Source organism: Oryzias melastigma, linkage group LG12 (assembly GCF_002922805.2).
Source record: "Oryzias melastigma strain HK-1 linkage group LG12, ASM292280v2, whole genome shotgun sequence".
NCBI lineage: Eukaryota > Metazoa > Chordata > Actinopteri > Beloniformes > Adrianichthyidae > Oryzias > Oryzias melastigma.
The window spans coordinates 10,591,450-10,598,175 of NC_050523.1; the positions used below are offsets into that span (position 1 = coordinate 10,591,450).

The 6,726-nt window shown below is 36.4% G+C and overlaps 1 protein-coding gene across 1 annotated transcript in view; it reads right to left on the reverse strand.

Annotated features, from left to right (window-relative positions):
- The window catches only part of LOC112163233 (nucleus accumbens-associated protein 2), a 30,102-nt gene that overhangs the window by 10,109 nt on the left and 13,267 nt on the right, over positions 1–6,726 (reverse strand). The gene's annotated exons all lie outside the window — the stretch shown is intronic.

Consider the following 6,726-nt stretch of genomic DNA (forward strand, 5'->3'; position numbering starts at 1 on the left):
GATCTTTCACATTTTGAGCAAGTGTACATTCTCTGAATCATAGCAAGGCATCTCTGCCAAACACCCACACAAAAGCAGAGAGAAGTGCTGTCTTCACGCAGGATTATTTTGCACATAAATTCATAAATGAAAAGATTAATTTGCACCTCCGCCTTGCCAGCTCTGCTTAATCATGTGACACATTTGTAGGGCTTTTTTTTTCTTTTTTTTCTTGCTCTTACTTCTTTAGCCAGAGCATTGGAGGCCTCCCTGTACTGAAAAAAAGAGGAGCCAGATGTCGCAGGACGACAGCTAACAGGAATTACAATTGAAGATCTGCTCCACAAAGATGTGCGTGGGAGGTTATAAATGCTAAACTGCTGAGACGGATGAGTAATAGAATATAGCATAAACACACGCATAAATGTGCAATGTCAAAACAAAGAGCACAATGGAGGAATCACATTAAGAAAGAATGACCTTTAAAAACTCAATCCATCTTTTGCTTTTAGTCCACAACAGAGCATCTGTTAGAAGCATTAAGCTGACGCAGTTTTTTGTTAAATTTGAGTTCATCCTTGCAAACTATTAGGTCACTGTGTTTTCTTTTTCCTTTTTTTTTTTGGCTAAAGGAGCGGAGAAAGTTGTGCTCAACTTTACTCTTTGATCGCAGCGGAAATATGAAAGGGAGGATCTCACAAAGCACTGAATACAGTGAGTCAGACTCCAGTTTAGAGAGCAGTGTGAGATCTGCACAGCACATATAGACACACATGAGTGAGCACCCACAAAAAAAGAAAAAAAAAAAGCTCTGTCAAATGCCGGTGAAACAAATCCGCAAACACTCTAATGCAAACAGACATACACTCCCCTCCCTCCTCTCTCACATGCAACACACAATCAGGTAATCTCTGTGTGCACACTCAGCAATACACATTCTGTTTGTCTGTCTGTCCCCCTGGTATTCTGCCAGACTGCATGTCCATCGCTCCATCCATCGGTTATTGTAAGCGCCGTGTCCTTACGTTGCCTCCCATCTCCCCTCCCAATTTTTTCTTTCTTTCTCTATCCTTCCCACCCTGCATACCACGTACCCACTGTCTCCTTGCCAATTAATGCACACAGGGCTGCATTGCAGTGAGGTTGGCGCGTGCCACGGCAGCAAGCGCGGTACAGAGTCTACAGACATGCATGTACGTGCCAGGCGGAGGGAAAGGAGGGGGTGCACAGGAGAGTGAGTGGAGTATATGTTGACTCAGGCAGACAGGACGGTGTTGTGCACATATAGACACACACACAGACAAACACGTGGCTGCGTTTTCATATAAATGTATGCATGAGCGAATATGAAAGACAGATGTGTGCATCAGGAGGAAAAGGAGTTCACACAAATGCAAAAAGTTGCCTGACACACAAACATGCAAAATCCAGCCCACTGCATTATGTATAGACTGCACAACCCGAATAAAAAATATAAGCCATAAACTCTCCACTTGTTTGTCTGATTGTTGAGGTATATATGCATGTGTGCCCCCATTTCCCACTGAGTCTTTATATTTCTACGTTATTACATTTAAAGATTATTATATTGTAAACCCAACTGTGACTTTTGCTACGATGTATCCAGCATGTTCAGACATAGGGAGTTCAGATCTGAAATCTGAAAGGTGTCTGCTTTCTTGAAAACGTGTTAGGTCCTTTGTAATCACGAAATCGTACCTAAGCAGAGTGTTATTAAGTGTAGCAGCAGGTCCAGGCTTATTTGAATAATACGAAGAAATGGGATTATTCACCAGATGGCAAACAAACACATGCAAACTCACACATACTCACAGATTTTGATTACTAGTTATACAGTAACTGGCTGACAAATGGCAATAGGGCAGCAGGCAAACAAAAACTACGATACTAGGAGAAAGTCTATTTCAGTGCTTCGTATATAAAAAAAAGTTGGTAAAAGGTATCGAAATATCTACACGGCATGGAAATGAACAACATAATTGTTAAAAGTCTAGTAAACTGCAAAAACAAACAAAAAAAACTCCAAGAAAAATGTAAGTGGGCCAAACAGAAGCGCATCTCTCCTCCTTATATTGCGTCTATACAATCTCAATATGAACAGTCCCCCTCGTTATAAATATTCAGATCCTGCAGTTGTTCTCATGTCTAAAGTGTACCAGACAACAGATTCTATGCACGTTGAGACGGCAACGCTCCCTGGCAACAGTTTGGCCAATCAGGAACAAGTGAGTGTCTGCCTGAGTCTGTCTGAGGATCATTATGGGATGCTGAGAGAGAGAGAAAGACAGAGAGAGGCTGCTTATCACTGCTTATAATGCAACATCACTCCCAGCATATGGATCATTCTGTGTGAAGTTGTTTGCACAAAGAGTAAAAACCATCATTTCTTAAAAAGGGAGAAAAAAAACCCTCCTATGATTCATGCAGTTATGCAACAAGGAGACAAGAATTTAATTATTATAAGTCGTGGGCTGAATTTTGTCTGTATTTCTCCATTTGGATTCAGTTGATGTGCACTAATCATTATGTGCCCTATTAACATCAGCCTAACTGCTGTCTGATGACGGGTAAAAAGTTGTCTAACTTTTTCTTATTTTAAATTTGTATTTTTATTTTGTCTATGAAAAAAAAAGACACAAAAAAACAAAAATATAAAATTAAATCACGTTAAAAGTCAGTAACTAGTACTAGAATTATGCTTGGTAAGATCATAAAATGTCACCAAAATATAGACCAAATACGAACCAAATATGGAGAAAATGCATCAAACTTTATGTCCAGGGTGTAGACAACAATATCTGTAACTTGAGTATTTAACAAGTAGAACTCAAAATTAAAATATAAGTTTAAGTTCAAATTTAAACGAAAATATAACTTGGTTTCAAACTTTGTTTTAAGGGTAAAACTGTGCAGTGTTTTTGGTTTTCTAAATACTTATGTATAATATATAATATATAATATATAATGTATAATATATATATATATATACACACACAATGTATATTATACATTATATAGGTTTTTTTAATACTTTACTTTTACATATATAATATATAAAATATACTATACTATATATACTATATATATATAATGTATACTTATATATTTTTCCGTCTTTAAGAGACCCAAAAAATTGGCATCATATATACAAAAACTATTTCACAAAATCTTTTTTTACCAAAATGAAATACACAGAACCACAAGAGCATGTCTCACCCAGACTTAACATCAACAAACTCAGAGCCCGACAAACCCAAATAATGAACCAAAAGTAAATGAGGTGCAGTCAACCTTTCCTGTCGACTCTGAAAATGCAAAAGAGTAACCACATCTGATGCTCCTTTTATAGATGATGATCAACGGCGTTATCGACAGGATCTGCAAGGGTTTGCCAGCTGTAGACAGCCTTGGAACCACAGAGTAATACATCACAACTTTCACTTATATGACTATACCTCCATAAAGGTACTTGGCAAGTATGAAAAGCTTAAAGCGGGCATAGAATTTAGTGAAGACTAACTTGGTGAAGTTTTTTTACGTTTTTAAAATAGAAATATTAGCAGTAGTTTTAAGTTAAATGTATTTTAGAGCCTTTTGAAAGTAGCCTCTTTTGGCCAAGAGAAAAAGGCAATTTGAAAATCAAACTTAGGTTTAACACACATATCTGGAGAAAATGTAACTGTAAAAGCTAAAAAAGTCACAATACTTCAATTGAAAACTAAATAAACTCGTTAATTTACTGAAAAGCTCAAAGAATAATATAAAAACTAGGCAACTTAGCCAGTTGTGGCATTTGTCATTTTTACCTGATATAATATACCCAATGAAAAGTATTTGTCAAAAAAATAGATCAAAATATGACAACACATGATAAATTAGAGTAGCTTTCTCTTATTTTCAACTGTGGTTTATGTAAGAAAATGGAAAATGCAGGAAGATCCTAAGACATGCTTAAAAATTACAGAAAAATTATAAATTTGAGAAGAAAAAAATCCTAAAAAATAAAATAATGATACTGGACACTTGGCCTTTGGTCCACCCATTCCTGGGACACGTGAAACTACCCAGGGAGCCATGACACTCAGAAAAATGCAATATATCATGAATATACTTTAGTTCGGGTGAAAATCACCTGGCGATAGTGCTCTAGGGTTAAGAACCATGCAGAAATAAATATGGAAAAACACTGTAAAAAATATGTGTATGATGTTTCAGCAACGTAAAACAAACCAGTTTTACCAGCACAGAAAAGAAAAATAAATAAAAGGAAGTGGCCCGACTGCTTGGGTTACTAGAACGACAAACCCTACAGCAACATTTACATCAACTTGATTTCAAGGAATCCTATTGTACTGCAGCAGATGTGTTTGAAAGATACAAAATGCAGAAGATATCTCATCCCATGAAGAAAAACGAGCAACTTTCATACCAGAGGCTTTAAAAACAGCAGAGAAGGTAACAATTCAAAATTCTCATGAGTTTTTGAGAGGACTGACCAAAAGCTATAAATCCATTTCACTTAAACTCCCCCAATCACTGAGGTTGTGTGTCCTTTTGATTTAGATGACTTTATTTGATTTAAAATTCATTATACTCAATTAAACATGAATTTCTTTAAAAAAAAATAATTTCTTATTCAATTTAGTTTGGATACAGTAAAAAAACTATTTTATACTTAATGGGTTTTTTTTTAAAAGAAAGGTAAAACTTTAACTAACAACTTAAAATTCAATTAGTTATAATACAAATGAACTGAAAGTTGTTTTTTCTGAAAAAAGAATAGCAAGAAATTACTGCAAAGGAGTCATGAGTATGATAAATCAAAATTGTAAATAATTTGAACTGAGATCAATTTACATAAATGAATCTATTTTTAATAAGAGCCCAATTGTGCACATATTCAAAATTACTAAAATTATTCAAAAACCTAAACAACTGAATATAAAATGAAGCATTAAGGATAAGGAAGTTTCGAGTTCTCATCTGGAAATGGCCAAAACAGAACCAAAACTAATGATTAATATCAAGAAAAAGCTGCGGCAAAAAAAATTCCCGAACTAGTATTATTTTGTTTTCTGCTGTTCATAACAGGGAAGCAAAGAGGGAGAGAATGCAAAGTATGTGTGTGAACATATGGGTTTGTGTTTGAGTGATTCTCCTGAGGGAAAGAAATTGCTAATGGACTCCAAGTGGCTGCAGGAGGTAAACAAACAAAGCTTTCCAGCAGCTACTGCCTCACACCAAACTCTAGTGACCGCGACTGCACACTATGAAAACATACAGAGGAAAAAGCAAATATACAACAATATCCTATGGGCAGACAGGAGATCTGACGACGGTGATGGTAAATGTAGAGAGGTGACCGAAAGTGAGAGGCAGACTTAAAACTGAAGACTATGGATGCTATTAGAAAACAACAATGAATATAAAACTCAGAATAAATTGAGAGAGACTGATTTGATCCCCAAAAAGGTAAAAATAGTCAAAAATTGAAAGTTCATTGAGTTGCAGAGAAAACAAATCAAAATCCAAAGTGGCAAACTATATAAAAGCTCCATTCTCGTATTTATTAGGTGATGTGCATCTAGTACTGCAGAGCAGCGGGGGCCGACGGGTTTTTCCACCTTTTAGCAAGCAGTGAATGAGATGGAAGAAAACTCAAACGCAACCTAAATGCTTTAACGAACACTGGCACAAGAACAAAAACTCCCCAAATTTCCAACTTGAAGAGGAGAAGTTCTACGTAAAGGACAGGGTGACTGGGAGGGAAGAGAAAGTCTTGAGAAGACAGTTGTAGAATGTGAAAAAGCATTTGTCAAGCATTAATGTTTGTGAAAAGAATAGCATGTCAGCCACAAACAAGTGGGTTTTTTTTTTTTTTAGAAGGACAGCGTCTAATAAAGTTTGGCAATACCTTGTGACAACCATGTGACTATTAGGTGTTAAAAATATTTTAAAGCTATTTCCTATGAGCTTCAGTAACTAAATTTGATTAAAACTCCTTCCCAGTTACTTTTTAGAGTTCAAATTTGACAAATAATTTCAACAACTTATAGGAAACCTTGACAGAATGTAACTTCTTTTTAGGAGAGGCTGATAGAAGAATTTCTCTTAAAATGATATCAAAACCTCATATGGGGAAAGATTTAAATGTGGGTAAGTACTTTTTGTTTTACCACGACCTTTTTAAAGTATGTTTCCATTACTCTCCCTTTGGAGGGCTAAATGTAGGGGTAGGGAGAAGCCGCAAGGGGAGAGGGAGAATTCGGATTTGGCCTAAGGCTGCGTCTAAATTCCTTTACTACTTAGTGCACTATATGGTCCATTTTGTAGTGCTGTCCAAATCCAAATTCTTCCCCCACCTCTACGACTTCTCCCTACCCCTCCATTGCAGGGGTATTTGGAGGGGTAGTGATGTCCAAAATTGTTTTTTAAGGGGCAGCTGTAGGGACTTAGAGCTGTGTATCCCTCCGCCGCAAAAGTGAGCCACATTGCGCTGTGTTGCTCAGGAGAAATGTATTTCTTCACGTGGGTGTGCTCTGAAGTACAGTAATGACTTTTTGTTTTAGCGTGACTTTTTGAAGTTATAAAATCAATGTTTTTATGTATATTCCAGGTGCTAACGTCGATGTCCGAATTTGAAGACAGTGCCCTAGGAATTTCCCAGAGGTCTGTGGGAAAAACCTGTGTTCATCGATGTTCACTCAATTAGAGAATATAAACCAC